The following is a 16,675-nucleotide window of genomic DNA, read 5'->3' as shown; positions in this document are numbered from 1 at the left end:
GATCCTGGCCTTACCAAACCTACACCATCTATAGGTGGAAGCTATTAACGCTCATCATCTCCCTTCTGGAGTGCTGCTGTCCTTGGTGCTGAAGAGGGTTAAGCATAAGCCAGTGTGGTGCTGAGCTCAGGGCGTGACTGACCTCCATAGGGATGCGATGAAGAATAGGAGGATCCTTGTGTGCGACCCTCCTCTCTCTCTCCATCAACACAAGATTCAGCCTCCTACATTCACCCACCCCCACAGCATCAGAGCAGTGCACCATTGGGCTCTGTCAGTCTTTTTTTTCAAAGGGGAGAATTAAAGGGTCTTTGGGCTCATCATCCCCATCCCCCTCATACTTTACTCAAGTCCTCTATCTCCCAGAGACTACAATTAGCCAGATGGGGACTATGCAGAAGCAGTGACAGGAGGCCTTGGGGACAGTAGACTCCTGCACTATTGTGTAAGACTAAGAGACGAGGAGAAGACCAGGAAAGACACACTAAGACGTTGCTGTAGACTGCTGTGATTAAGGTAATAGTTTTGATGCTGCATCTTGTAAAATGTCATAGAGTATTTTGTGTAGGTATAATCTGCAACCACATATCCAGCATGTCTGCCTCCTCCTGTCATCCTCCCTTCTTATATATTACCTTTAAGCAATATTTAAGCGCTGGTTGGATCCAGATTTAGCTATTGTTGGTCTTATTTTATGCATATTATTTCTTTACAGTGCAGAATCCAAGGGCATTGTATGTTTTATCTCAGGCTTTGCAGTAGGCCTTTCCCCCAAAGATGACTGTGTATGTCTGCTAAAGGAACAGACGGATTGTGCTGCTGCATATTTCCGGACATTAACACACAATACTGATAAAATTGTGCACACACATCTGATAATCACATTGCCAGTCATTAATACACACAGGCGGGAAGAGAGAGGGAGCAGGATTTATGATGCATTAAATATATTACATGCGACAAAAAACAAAGAATAAAATGTTATATGTATATGATTCATGTCAAATATTACAATGATCCAAATAGTTATCAAAATAGCCAAGTACAGAAATACAACAAAATGGACTCAAGCTTTCCAGATATGCACCAAAATGGAAGGACAGCAGCATTTAATGGAACAGATGGGCTGAACGGTGGATGGCAGAAGGATGCGTGACAATTTCACAGATACTATAGACAGAAGTCTTCAAAATGTGTTTTTTGTGCATGTGTTTATGGATATGAAGATAGGAAGTAAGATAATGGGGGAAATAGCTACAAATAAAGACTCAGATGTTACCGGTTTTAACAGTTTTAGTATGTTTAGTGACAGAATCCATGCAACAGACAATGCAGAGTTCACAACGTAAAACTTCTTGGTCATCTAATTAGTAACTATTCAATATATACATTAAATCTCTGTCTGTACATTTTGCCTCTCTTTTTAGTTGCATGCTGTAATTCTGCATTCAGGCAGGAAGGGGCAGTAGAGGCTCATCCTCGAATTGGGGGGTGTGGTAGCCCAGGACTTATACACAGGCTTATCTTTTATGTTATACACAATTCTATACCTCTGTATATGCATGGTTATATCTGTGACTGGCAATGTAAATCTGAAGTTTTGTAACTATTGGTTCGTGTTGGTGCATATGTTGTATACATTCTTAGCAAAGAAAGCAACACTAAGGCTAAGGAGACTCAAGCTAGAGCATAGTGGCCACATTGTGTTATGTGGTGGCCATTGTAAGGGCTGTTCTTTGGAGTGTGTGACTTGGTCGCATAGGGAGTATCAGCTGTCCCTGTGGAAGGGGGCACCACAGATGACCTAGCACCTGATGCTTGTGAGTTGTGACCACCACGAATCGGCTATTATAAACTGTATAGCATTTTCTGTAGACATTGTGTAGCACTGTTATTAGATTACTTTGTATATTGGTGATATTTATATTGTGTGGCACTGATATTATTTCTACAGTATATGGTAGAAGCAGCACTGTATAGCATTGTTATTTTGACAACTGTATAGAAGTGTTATTTGGCCAACGTATGGCACTGTTTTTTTGGGCACCATACTGTATGGTGCTTCTAATTAAGCACTGTATGGTATTGTTATTTATACATTGTATAAACATACACCATATGCAGCACAGCACCAACAAAAGGTACCGCACAGGGCATCAGTGTGTTTGGTGCAACTTTATAATTCGTTTTTCGTAAAAATCATTTTAACTTTTTGAGATGCAGCTGCTTTGTACCCTGTATACAGAGCAACTGTATAGTGCGCTAAGACCTAAATCCGTCAGGTCCACGGGACTGACAGGTTCACTGTCAGTAGGTCCTGCATGTCTCTGACATGCAGGATCCACCTGTAATTGATTACATCTGTTATAAACTTAGATGTGATGGACAACAGCACACGCAGGACCCGCTGACACTGAACCCGTCAGTCCCGCAGACCTTGCATGAAAAGTGAATTACTTTAATATAGGTGTAATAACACTCTTCTTATACTGTTTATTACTTTTTTATGCAGACGGATTCATTTTGTCGCAAAAAACTAAATTGTTGTTCCAAAATACCTTGTATATAAGTTCTTATGGACACAGTCAGATTTTATACAGATGCATACGCAGCTTTGTTCCGCGCAGATTTATACAGAATCCGTAAAAGAAAAAGATTGTAACACGTGCCATCACTTTTTGTATTAGGCACGTATTCTCCCCTAGCATTGCTTCACTAGGACCATCTGGCGGCACGTGGAGTGCATATAGGTCCGTAATACGTACTTGTACGGACAGTGTTCTGTAACAGGCTCCACGCATGTGGCAATGCCACGTATAGAGACTCTAAAGCTATTCAATATAATATTATGGTTATAATAAACGGTATTGTATGTTGTATTATGTGGTTTATTGTTGTCATCATGCTTATATAAATGTATGCACATGGCGCTTGTGTGTACCTTGCTTGTTATTTTGATGTGAGCCGATGACGGCATGTCTAGCTTTATATTTATGTTTATAGAAGGCTTGTGGCATGCAGATCTTCTGAGTTTTGGTCTCTGTGGAGATAATAATTTATGTGTATTTATATGTCTAAAGGCAGAAATGCTGAGCACTCACAGGCTTGGATCAATGTTAATTGATTATTAGTAAGAAAACATTAAGTGACAGATAATATGAAAGCCTAGAAGGGCTTAAATCAGCCAGGAGGGGTAGATTCTCCCTGAGAGATGAGGTTACACCAGCAAGGTTCTCATGTAAACTGTGTATGATGGGGGGTACTTATAAATCGATTACTCCCAGCATGGCTTTGTTCTTTTTCCTTGCATTGCCTAGACTTAATTCTACAAAAATACTCACAGTGCTAAAATTGCAACATTCTACATAGTTGTAGCAGGGCTGTGTTCGTCATTAAAATTATCGGAGAGCATCATGCTGAGTTGCCAAAATAAATTCGGTTTACATGCTGTCATGTAAAACTACAGATAACGCATTGTGATGACACATCGAGCTGTGTCAAGTGACAAACTCAATTATGTGACATCTGACAAACTCAGCACTGCTACATCTATACCAGCACCCGTTTTTCAACTCCTAAAATATAGTACTCACCTTTAATTGTGGAGAATTCTGTAATGTGTAGTTTGACAGAGAGCCAAAGACTACAGACTTCAAAGCTACATTTTTATCAATGAAATATTGTGCATTGAAAGTGACTTTTGGTCTAGTTTGCGGTCACCAAACCCATGGTAAGATTGCATGTGATGTGTATACGTATGTAAATTAGTGTTCGCAAACCCTATGGGCCAATCACTGCTACCAAGAAAGCTCGCGTTGTTGGCTTTTTCTAGCTTCACAGCTCAGATTTTCCAGGAGGAAGAAATTGATGGCCTATCCTTAGGATAGGCCATCAATACTTTACCGGTGGGGGGGGGGTCAGACCAATACGAATGAGCTACAGTACCACGCACAGCCTTACATACGAACAAGCCACTTTATCTGTGTAAACAATGAAGCAACCCTTCATTCTGCGGATTGGCGGGGGTCATAGGAATCAGACCCCCACCGATCAAACATCCGATTCTAAGGATAGGCTATCAATGTTTTACTCAGGGAAACCCATTTAGAGGTAGTTTCATGTTGCACTCTAGTTCGCAAATAATATCAGCAATTGAAATATTAACACTAAAATGTCACAGGAAATACTAATATAAATGAGTGAAGGTAGAATTGGAAACAACAAATGAGCCCATGAGCAGCCATCACCCGAATACAGGGTTTCTGTAAATGGGACCTATATTCAGCTGAGGAAAGTGACAGGACACTTGAATTTCTCCAGCCCTGCAGGGTCGTTATAGTATGGCTGGCACTTATAAACAAAGTGATTCACATAATTATATTAGAGATTTGCTTATAACGTAATTCATAATCTGAAGTGTTTCTCAAACAAATCTTTTCTTTAGACATGCCATGAATCTGTAGAGATTTCATATTTACACTTTTATAGAGGATTTCCACCCAAAACTTAAAATGTCCAGGGTAGTAAATCAGACGTTAGAGCAGCAGTCAGTGGTTTTTTTTAACTACGTTTTATTTATTTCCGGAGATATTGACATTTTTCTATTTTGTTGAGGCGGCCATTTTACAAAAGTGACCACAGGAAGTGCAGCCATATTGGTCGTCACTTTTAATTAGCTCTTTCAGAAATTGACGGTAATAAACAAAGCGACAAGTTTGCTATCAGTTACCTGAGAAGCTGATTCAAGAGTGACAACCAGGAAGGTTGCATTTTCTGTTGTCACTTTTGCTAAAATGTCTGCCACAACTGAGCAGATATGCTAATAGTTTAAAGTGAGGAAGCCAAACACTTCACATCTCATTAGCCTACGGTGCGCAAGGTTTAAAGGTTAATTTTCCTAGTGTTGCTTGCAATATGATCGCCAAAATAAAACTTGTCTTCTATCTAGCAGTGTAAGGGCCTGTTTATATATGAAATGGAGGCTCCGTTTGGGGCCTACGTCGCACATCCGGCAGAGATTACCAGAAACAATAGCGCAGCATGCTGCGCTACTATTTCCGGTAAAACCACGGACACCTCGATGGAAAGCCAACGTAACTCATTAAAGTCTATGGGTTCCATCGGCCGCCGGTGGTGTCCGTGTTCTTTGATGCAGCAGAACAACAGAATGCCCTGATGCAGATGTGAATAGGGCCAGAGCAATGTGTGTAGGAGTGGGAAAAAGTGGTGACTGACTCCCTTTAATTATTCTTTATTGCATGTACTCTTAAAATTCCTTGAAAAAGCTTTGTTTCTTAAATAACAACATTCATTGAGTAGCTCTGAGTTTAATGAATATAGATCAGACAATGTCATAGATAAGAAGAATGTCATAGCTTAAATAAGAAATATATAACCATATACTTATGTTGCATTTACATTGTTTAAGTTAATGGAGATAGGTATTGGTCAACAGTAGTAAAAAAGGGGTCAAATATCTAATATTGTGTCACAATCTGTGGGTATGTAGACCCACTGGGCCGTACCGCCGTAGCAGGATAGCAGCTGGCCGAACAGTGTACCAAGTCAATGTCTATATAGTCCAAGCACAAGGGTACCTATAGCAGTTCAGACAATAGTAACGGCTAGACTCAGATGGGACCTTGGCAGCAGACACCAAGCGTGGTGTAACACAGCAGGCGTGACCAATGGCACAACACGACTCCAACTTTCTAAGGCACAGGAACAACGGTAGCACGGGATGCAGGATACAGGTAGCAGGTACGGGAATACTGGGAACAGGATAACACTAAGGGACCATTTGCAAGACTAACACAGGTAAACACAACAACACTCAGGCAATGAGTTAAAGGGCAGAGCCCTTTTTATAGTCCAGGGTGATCATGGGTTAATAGATGATTATTTTAATGCACGCGCTGGCCCTTTAAGGCGGGGTACGGGCATGCGCGCGCACCCTATGGGACACAGCAGAACGGAGCGGAAGTGAGCGCTGGCATCTCCTGGGGAGGAGATGCTGGACAGCGCTCACAGATCCATGGCTGCGGCCGTCAGGGGGTGAGTAATCCCGACTGCCCGTGGCCGTGGACACTACATATTGCTTCTATGCAGGGCCAGCCTTAAGATAGACGGCGCCCCGTGCAAAATTATCCCTTCGGCGCCCCACCCCATCATAAAAAAATGCCCCATAAAAAAAATATAATGCCCCACACAGTATAATGCCCTATATAGTGCTCCCACACAATATAATGCCCCTTTAGTGCACAGTATAATAATAATATTTAATAATATAATATATTATAACCCTTTCAAGCACACAGTATTTTGTCCTCTAATTGTGCCCACACTGTATTATGCCCCCTAAGTGCCACACACATTATATTGCCCCCTGTAGTGCCCATACACAGTATGTCTGCTTAGTGGCCCCCACACAGTATAATGCCCCCCTCCCCTGGCTGCCACACACAGCCCCCCTTGTAGATAGTGCCCCCTGTAGATTGTGCCATACAGCCTCCCTGTAGACAGTGCCATAATCCCCCACCTCCTACTTGTAGATTGTGCCATCAGACCCCCCCCCTTGTAGACAGTGCCCCCAAACAAAAAAAAAATTTGCTCACCTAGGCCCTGTTGCCATGATGAACTGAGCTGCTCCATGACGAGATCCTTGCGTAGGTTGGCGTGAACCTGCAGCCTAGTTTCCCAACCTTTTTCGGACTCAAGGCACCACTGGAAAAATAACATTTCCTCAGGGCACCTCAACCAAGAAATTGTTTAGAGAAAGACAGGAAATGGCTAAAAACAAGCACTACACTCGTAGGGTATGTTCACACAGCATTTTTTGTAAGGCAAAAAAAATCTGCCTCAAAATTCCTTCAGGAATTTTGAAGCAGATTTTGAATTGACAGCGTTGTTTGACCTTTTATTGTGTTTTTTTTAAGCCGTTGAAGCTAATGCAAAAGGCGCAGGCAAAAAAGCTCCAAATTCGCTGCCGCTATTTTCTGCCTCCTATTAATTTCAATTGAAGATCAGAGGTGGAATCCAATTGAAGACTATCAGCATACCACTCACAGTAAAATGACAATCAGCCCCCAACTCACAGTAAAATGACCATCAGCCCAGCACTCAAAGTAAAATGACCATCAGCCCCCCACTCACAGATTCTCCCTGTAGATAGTGCCATACAGCCCCATTGTAGATAGTGCCACACAGCCCCCTGTAGATAGTGCCACACAGCCCCTTGTAGGTAGTGCCACACAGCCCCTTGTAGGTAGTGCCACACTTCCCCCTTGTAGGTAGTGCCACACTGCCCCCCTTGTAGGTAGTGCCACACTGCCCCCCTTGTAGGTAGTGCCACACAGACCCCTTGTAGGTAGTGCCACACAGCACCCCTGTAGGTAGTGCCACACAGCCCCCTTGTAAGTAGTGCCACACAAGGGGGCATATAAAGTTACAAATATAATGGTGGTTTCTCTTGGCTCAAATACCCACAAAATCTCTCTCAGACCGGAGCAGGCAAAACTAAATTGGGTATGATCCAACAAATACCCTAAATAGCATATATAAAGTACAGTGAAGTTTACCGCTCAGACGGCACTGGTAACAGTCCAATATCATTCAGTATAGACACTCTCTCCCAGAAAAATGCAGTGGACAGTCCGCAATCCAATGAGGGTGTGGATGGTAATTCTTATCCTTGTAGTTCCACCAAGCTCCTTATCGTCTCCCTCCACATTCAAAGAACTCCTGGTAGGAAAAGGATCTTATGTCTCTAATAGATGGAAAAAGGAAGACACATAGTGCAACACCCTCTGAAAAAGATTGCTCCACGCCAAGTTTAATCCATACTCACAGAAGTAACAAGAAATAAAAGCATCAAGGTAAGTAAAAATCTTTAAAATTTCTAGGCGGCACGCCAAACACTCTCGCCCGACCCTGGGTTTCGCCCTTCCGGCTTCCTCTGGGGCCCCTATGTGTCTTCCTTTTTCCATCTATTAGAGACATAAGATCCTTTTCCTACCAGGAGTTCTTTGAATGTGGAGGGAATGTGGAGGGAGACGATAAGGAGCTTGGTGGAACTACAAGGATAAGAATTACCATCCACACCCTCATTGGATTGCGGACTGTCCACTGCATTTTTCTGGGAGAGAGTGTCTATACTGAATGATATTGGACTGTTACCAGTGCCGTCTGAGCGGTAAACTTCACTGTACGGCATATAAAGTATGGGAGCATGGTCCGTAAAAAGTAAAAGCTAGGATATGTCCTATCTTTTGCGGAAAGCTTTCTACGGCCCGAAAATATACGGGAAGGTGTCCGTGGTCAATAGAAATTAATGTGTCCATAATTTTTTACTTAAAACATCCCTTATGGGGATATTGACTTTGTGCAGGAAATGCCCAAGTAGCAGTAGTCTCCAATAGCAACCCCCGATGGCTTGCAGAAAAAATGTACAAAGCAAGGTACCAGAATCGACAAACAGATGGTTTTACAAATCCAGTTTAGGGCTTGCAGAGTTTATGCAACATGCTAAGACAGATACAGGTCACGACAGGCAGCAACCCAAAGACAGAGTCAGGAAACCGTCCGGATTAAATCCACATTAGCAACCAATAAACACTGTCACAAAAAACAGCAACCTTGTTGCTCAGGCTGGTTGTGGCAGTTGTGTGCAAGTTAGTATAATCTGAGGTGACCAGCCACAGATATAGCACTGATCAGGTCACATGGACTTGTCCCTTTAAAAAAAGCAGAGATCACGAGCATGCCACTATGGAGAAACTGGCAGTGATCAATATCCCATTAATATCAGGTCAAACGCAGGATTTTTGAAGGGGGATTTCCAAAAAGCATAGGTTTCAAACGATATTATTTTCACCACAATCCCGCTACCCTCTGATTTTTACGTTACGAGTGTTGGTCTGCACTTATCCACCGGCCTAGCCCTTTATAGTACAAGCTCTAATAAGCAGAAGGGCTACGCTAATGGATATGTGCTGACCATTACTGGTAGCGTAAAAACCAACGTAGATAGTGCCCTTCTAGATAGTGCCCCACACTGCCCCCTGTAGATAGTGCCACAGAGTCCCCTGTAGATAGTGCCACACACTGCCCCCTGTAGATAGTGCCAGTGCCCCAGTAGATAGTGCCACACACAGCCAATGTAGATATTGCCACACACAGCCCATGTAGTTAGTGCCACAGTGCCCCCAGCAGATAGTGCCACACGCAGCCCATGTAGTTAGTGCCACAGTGCCCCCTGTAGATAGTGCTACAGTGCTCCCTGTAGATAGTGCCACAGTGCTCCCTGTAAATAGTGCCACAGTGCCCCCTGTAGATGGTGCCACACACCGCCCCTGTAAATAATGGCACACACTTCACATGTAGATAATGCCACACACTGAACATTTAGATAGTGTAGCACACAGTGCCCATGTAGATAGTGTTACACACTGCCCCCTGTAAATAGTGCCTCACACTGCCCCCTGCAGATAGTGCCACATACTGACCATGTAGATAGTGTCAAACACTGCCCCTGTAGATAGTGCCATGCACAGTGCCCATGTAGGTAATGCCACACACAGTGCCCATGTAGGAAGTGCCACACACAGTGCCCATGTAAATAGTGCCTCATACAGTGCCCATGTAAGTAGTGCCACATAATGCCCATTTAGATAGTGCCAGACACAGTGCCTATGTAGATAGTGCTACAGTGCCCATGTAGGTAGTGCCACAGTGCCCATGTAGGTAGTGTCGCATGCTTAAACAAACACTCACCTTTTCACGTATACCGCGCCGTCATCTACTTCAGTGTTACAGGGCTTGTCTCTTCCGACCAGGCCTGCTCCAGCAGAACAATGCAGGCGGCGCAATAACTTCATTGCGCCGCCTGCATCACAAGTAAAGCGCCATATAGGAGGACTGGAACCAATGGTACCCTGGCCTCGCCAGCGCTGTCAATTGTATCTGCGTCCTAAGGATACAATTGAGTCCCATAGTATGGTCACAGGGGGGTTTCCGGACAACCGTTTATGTGTTTATGTGTACACATCCAAAATAATATATTCATTATAGAATGGCATCATTCTACTCACAAGAAAAAGGTATTGCAAGTTGTTCCTACTTTCTGTGCTTAAAATATGCGAGGAGATATTCAGCCCCTGTAAAAGGGAAAGCTTGATCTCCCTAGCTAGAGAAAACAACCAGTTATCTAATAATAACAGAAATGTGGCACATTTTAATTAAACTTATTTGCTGCCACATAAAGGGACTAACTTCTGATTTTCATTTCAAAATTGTTTTTAAGTGAATCAAGTTGAAATAAATGAAAGTCAAGGGAATAAAATCAAAAAATTAGTTTATTAACAGAATATGCGTGAAAAGAGTGCTTATCTTCCAGATCATTGTGCAGAAAAACCCGGCATGAATTATGAATTATTAAAGAAATCTTACTGTTCTTTGTGCTTGTCCCCTCTAGGCTTCAGATGCATCATTGGTTATAATTAAAGGGCTTGCCTCATCCAGGCACACCCTACCCATATGCCCTTTTAGGGCACTGGGGCATCATGAGGGGGGGGGGGGGTCCCTGCATCTACTATGAAAAGAGTGGGAAGCCACAAAGTAAATGTGCCCTTACACATTAGATAGCTGTTTGGCCGACATCTATTCCTTCCAACTTCCCCATACACATGCACGCTTGAGTATGTATGTGTTTTCAGTGACGGAAGGGGTATAAGCTGCTGCCACACACCTCTGGCAGCAGCTTTACTCCTGTGGGAACAAAGAATCAGGCATGTTGGAATCTGCCATCGGAGAGAGTCAGGATACCCCTGTACACATCAGATAGTCTGCCGGTCCCGCTGAAAATTGCGGGTTTGGATGATTTTGCTATAATGTGTATGGGCACCTTTAGAGTGGCTCCTGCTCTGTCAAACCTGCATTGTCCATGTATTACATGGTCGCCCATTTATTTGAATACTAAATTTCCCGATGTACGAGGGGCAATGATAACTGAATGCCGATTTTCCAGTAGCCATACCAGTAGTGATCAGCCGATCTTTGGGGTGGCTATTTTTAGCGAAGGGATTGTCTTCATGAGAAAACCTCCTTGATGTTTTTTAATTAAAGTCAATTCACTGAAGTCATTAACATCTATGTGTCAGGTGATTGTGATTGGTTTGGAGTTGGAGAAGTTTGTACACACAACAGAGAGAGTAAAGCAGCCCGTAATAATTTAGGATAGTCATATCACCTAATGTGCATGGAGGCTGTTTAACTTCCTTGACTACCCACTCCTGAAGAGCAATCTCATTGTCCATGTCTGAGTTTCATGGTTGATCCCATTGTTCTAACTATACTCCGCCAGGGGAGATAATGTTCACCAACTGTTGACTCATATGTATGGCTGGCTTTAGGCAATGAGCAGACCCACAAGTAAACTGGTGGGGTTATAGGTATTCTTCTGGAGAGGACTACATCTGCATATTGTTTGTGTTCGTTGAGTTCATTCATGTTTCTATTAGGTTATTATAATGTTGAACGCTATTCAACATAATAACAACAACATTAAAATAGTCATACATTTATTAGTAAACAAGCTTATGCTAACTCTAATAACATATTTGGCTGGACAACTATTACATACTTACTATGTTTTCTGGTACCCGCTACTTTGAGGTATTTGTTCATTTTTAACTCATATCTGGCACTGATTTGGAGTTGCAACCTGTATCATAGTCCAGAGCTGCATTCATAATTCTGTTTAAAATAGTTGACAAGCTTGTCAATCAACACATTCCTAAAAGCTTAGCTGAACTCCTATTATGTAGTAGGACAGTAATAGATTTCCCTACATCAGATTACTGTACAATGCCTGGTGTAAAGACTACCCGGAATGCATATAACCAGAGCGAGCTCTGTGCAAACCTTGCAGGCTGGTAACTCTCCTATATTTCCTCGTGTAGCCATCTCAGATTCTATCCCACTTAAAGTAGATATAGTCTGGCAAGTGTGCTGCTCCAGGGGAAACGTTTATCTCTGTCCTGGCTTGTAAACCACACATACAAGTACTCCCCATGTTTCCTGCATCCACTCTTTTTCCACCAATTTACACTTTGCTTGTGTATGTCATCATCCTGTCCATGTTTTACTATTGCAGTATCCTTCTTTGCAGCCTACTATGAAATATATTATTGTATTATACTATTCTTCTATACTAATTTATTCTTAATTCTGACAGTTTACCCAACCACTTTTCACATCTCTACCACCTCTCCTCTTTGCCGGTCCCTTTGCTCCCCTGCAGTTATCTTCCCTGTGTCATCTGACATTCCCTTAATCTTCAATAATTCAGGTACAAACTAACCCATCTCTTTAGACAAGCATATAATCTTTTATAACCTTCACTTCAATACTGTCTCTGGTGATCGATACAGCTTGTACTGGCCTTAAGTAGTCAATACCTCTGTCTAATGAAAATCCAGAGTTTCAGCCCATTTCTATGTCTCAGAGACTAAAGATAGCCATAGGCATTAGATTTTTGCTGGCTGATCCCACTGATTTTGACCGGTCTAGGGTTCTTGAGGTTTATACCTTTCACCTCTCCGATCAAAGAAGAACAACAACACATGTATTTTTACTCTACTGCAGGCTGAGCTATTATCTCCATTGCTCTCCTCCTGTTTATGTAGATACATTACAGCTAAAGTGCAGACCGTCCTTTACAGAGATCTTTAAATCAGTGAGAAACTGAAACATAACAGAACTTTGTCTTATGCAATGATAAAACCTAAGTCTAGAAAACTCCTAGTAGGATTTGTGTAGTGTCCTGGACATGAGAATCTGCTGTTCTGTATAGAGGGGGGTTTGCATTGCATTATTCTCATCAGAATAGCCTGTGCACTGTATACTGGACCATTAGTAGCTCTGTAGCATATACTGAATTTGCACAAGTCTATGAATTTCATACTGAATGTATGTAGAGGTTGTAAATAATGATAATGGGTAAGTGTACGCCCAGACCACCACGCATTAATTTACATGGGAATTTTTTTTAACCTGCCCAAATCTAAAAATACCCTAATTTCTACATAGGCCTGCCTCTGTAGCGGACCCCTTACTCCCTGTAGACATACACTACCGTTCAAAAGTTTGGGGTCACCCAGACAATTTTGTGTTTTCCATGAAAACTCACACTTATATTTATCAAATGAGTTGCAAAATGACTAGAAAATATAGTCAAGACATTGACAAGGTTAGAAATAAGGATTTTGATTTGAAATAATAATTTTCTCCTTCAAACTTTGCTTTCGTCAAAGAATGCTCCATTTGCAGCAATTACAGCATTGCAGACCTTTGGCATTCTAGCTGTTAATTTGCTGAGGTAATCGGGAGAAATTTCACCCCATGCTTCCAGAAGGCCCTCCCACAAGTTGGATTGGCTTGATGGGCAATTCTTGCGTACCATACGGTCAAGCTGCTCCCACAACAGCTCTATGGGGTTGAGATCTGGTGACTGCGCTGGCCACTCCATTACAGATAGAATACCAGCTGTCTGCTTCTTCCCTAAATAGTTCTTGCATAATTTGTAGGTGTGCTTTGGGTCATTGTCCTGTTGTAGGATGAAATTGGCTCCAATCAAGCGCTGTCCACAGGGTATGGCATGGCGTTGCAAAATGGAGTGATAGCCTTCCTTATTCAAAATCCCTTTTACCTTGTACAAATCTCCCACTTTACCAGCACCAAAGCAACCCCAGACCATCACATTACCTCCACCATGCTTGACAGATGGCGTCAGGCATTCTTCCAGCATCTTTTCAGTTGTTCTGCGTCTCACAAATGTTCTTCTGTGTGATCCAAACACCTCAAACTTCGATTCATCTGTCCATAACACTTTTTTCCCATCTTCCTCTGTCCAATGTCTGTGTGCTTTTGCCCATATTAATCTTTTCCTTTTATTAGCCAGTCTCAGATATGGCTTTTTCTTTGCCACTGTGCCCTGAAGGCCAGCATCCCGGAGTCGCCTCTTCACTGTAGACGTTGACACTGGCGTTTTGCGGGTACTATTTAATGAAGCTGCCAGTTGAGGACCTGTGAGGCGTCTATTTCTCAAACTAGAGACTCTAATGTACTTGTCTTGTTGCTCAGTTGTGCAGCGGGGCCTCCCACTTCTCTTTCTACTCTGGTTAGAGCCTGTGTGTGCTGTCCTCTGAAGGGAGTAGTACACACCGTTGTAGGAAATCTTCAGTTTCTTGGCAATTTCTCGCATGGAATAGCCTTCATTTCTAAGAACAAGAATAGGCTGTCGAGTTTCACATGAAAGCTCTCTATTTCTAGCCATTTTGAGAGTTTAATCGAACCCACAAATGTAATGCTCCAGATTCTCAACTAGTTCAAAGGAAGGTCAGTTTTATAGCTCCTCTAAACAGCAAAACTGTTTACAGTAGTGCTAACATAATTGCACAAGGGTTTTCAAGTGTTTTCTAATCATCCATTAGCCTTCTAACACAGTTAACAAACACAATGTACCATTAGAACACTGGAGTGATGGTTGCTGGAAATGGGCCTCTATACACCTATGTAGATATTGCATTATAAACCAGACGTTTGCAGCTAGAATAGTCATTTAGCACATTAACAATGTATAGAGTGTATTTCTGATTAATTTAATGTTATCTTCATTGAAAAAAACTGTGCTTTTCTTTCAAAAATAAGGAAATTTCTAAGTGACCCTCAACTTTTGAACGGTAGTGTAGGTGCAGAGTCAGACTTGTTTTATTTCTCATGCCTAGCTAACTATGTACAGTGCCCAAATCATTTATGCTCTTTAAATCGCAGGGGATCAGAAAGCTACGGTTATTTTCTTTTATAATCCTGGAAAGTGAATGGCAATGTGGTACTTACAAAGAATGGGCTGTCATTCCAAGACTGCAGCGCCGCAGCAGGAGAGCCCATGTGCTACCAAGTATAATGCTTCTGGTAGAGCCGCTGAGACTTCACTGGAATATCTTTTAGCAAAATGTGCCTGTCTAGGGAAGAATGTGATCAAAGTGCTGCAGAAAAATAAATTCACTAGAAAGACATGTTTCCTCAAGCGCCGCTTGCTGTCCACAATGTGTTAACATGTTCTCATAATGACTGTGACATAGCAGAGTAAACGCACTACATACACAGTCAGCTTAACCCGTCAGTGGATCTCACTTCACGTCCTTTCACAAGCTTTACGAGTCAAGCGCATGTGATGGAGCTCTTCTCAATATTCCCCATTGATCAGCCTCATCTGCATCGAAACCTAAATAGATTCTGCCATCTTATAAAGATGAGTGAATATGTAAAAACCCGAGATTTGAATCCGCTTGATTAACTGTGAATGTTGACGAAGTTTGCTAAAGATTCTATCGGTCTACTGGAAATTATCTAATCTTCTCCCCAAAATTTTTTGTGGACCTTGTATATACCCGAATAGCCCTTGCTGCTCACCACTGCTTACAGGCATGATTTATAATAATAGATAATAAAAATATATAATAACAAAACACATTAAATTACAATGTGAAAACAGCACGCACGTTGCAGGTAGACCTATACCGGACATTAGTTTACAAATTGTTTCGCTCATGTATGAACGCGAACAGAGGCATTTAATACACTAGAGCACATGACAACTTGCTAACCACACATCATTCATAGACCGATACGCAGGGAGAGCTCACACTCTCGCATTGTATGTACAATCACATATTGAGCATGAGTGCACACACTATGGATATTCCAAAAATAAAAAAACACTCATCTTCCCAGTGTGGAGTCATATTATAGACAGTTTTCTTATGCGAAGATGCTGACCCAGCATGCTGCTGCTCGTGTCCATGTGTTCCCACACACTCTCGCCCCCCTCTCTCATTTATTACCTCGGACCATTGAATGCGTATTTTCCCCCCTCCCATCTCCTTCCAGACAACACCCGCACCAGCTTTCCAATTATACTTCACAATTCCTATGATAGGTGAACGGTGCTGCCTGACTGCAACCCAGGATTGGGTGAGAGAAGAATAGTCTGGATTGGCTAAATAGAAGGCCCCTATGTGCACTCATTGGTCGGTGTCAGTATCTCATGTTGTTGAGAGGTAGGGAGTGTCTCTGTCCAGAGTGTTATTAGAGAGAGGTCAGCCCAGGGGGAGGCGGGCGGCTGGCAGGCATCTTTTATTTATAATGTTTGGGTGCTCTGTGCTACTCTGTTCTCCAAAGAGAAACTCTGCAAAATCCCACCCTCTACGAGTAGCTCCAATCATCTGCTACTTTCAGACCTTTCTCACCAATGAAGTACCATTCGTACAGTAAACAGCCAATACCCACAGTATTCAATTGGTGGGCATAGTAGTATTGCTTGCTGATTGGAAGCAAAGACGATGGGCACAGGTGTTGCTGGGAGATGTTGGGAGGCAGAGCAATGGTTTTTTTTAGTGAGATAAAAGTAACACAAGTTTGCAAAGACGACAAACTTCACATCCTTCTATTCCCTAACGTGCTTTGCTACATACTGCAGAGGTAGCATCCTCATCTTCTAGTTATCCTTGTCCTCGACGCATACTTTGTCACCAACTCCCTCATGTGTCTGCATATCTCTGTCACCAGAAATGTATCACTCTCTTCCTGCTGAGTCTTCTTAAATATTTGTTGCATA

The 16,675-nt window shown here is 42.4% G+C and overlaps 1 protein-coding gene across 1 annotated transcript in view; it reads left to right on the top strand.

Annotated features, from left to right (window-relative positions):
• Positions 1-220: 220 nt before the first annotated feature.
• The window catches only part of MAP3K12 (mitogen-activated protein kinase kinase kinase 12), a 110,212-nt gene continuing 93,757 nt past the window's right edge, over positions 221-16,675 (top strand). The window contains exon 1 of the mRNA XM_075851861.1: positions 221-516. The gene's annotated coding sequence lies outside the window, so the exon portion shown is untranslated. The remainder of the gene's footprint in view (positions 517-16,675) is intronic.

This window comes from Rhinoderma darwinii, chromosome 2 (genome assembly GCF_050947455.1).
Source record: "Rhinoderma darwinii isolate aRhiDar2 chromosome 2, aRhiDar2.hap1, whole genome shotgun sequence".
NCBI lineage: Eukaryota > Metazoa > Chordata > Amphibia > Anura > Rhinodermatidae > Rhinoderma > Rhinoderma darwinii.
This window is presented reverse-complemented; position numbering and strand designations above follow the sequence as displayed.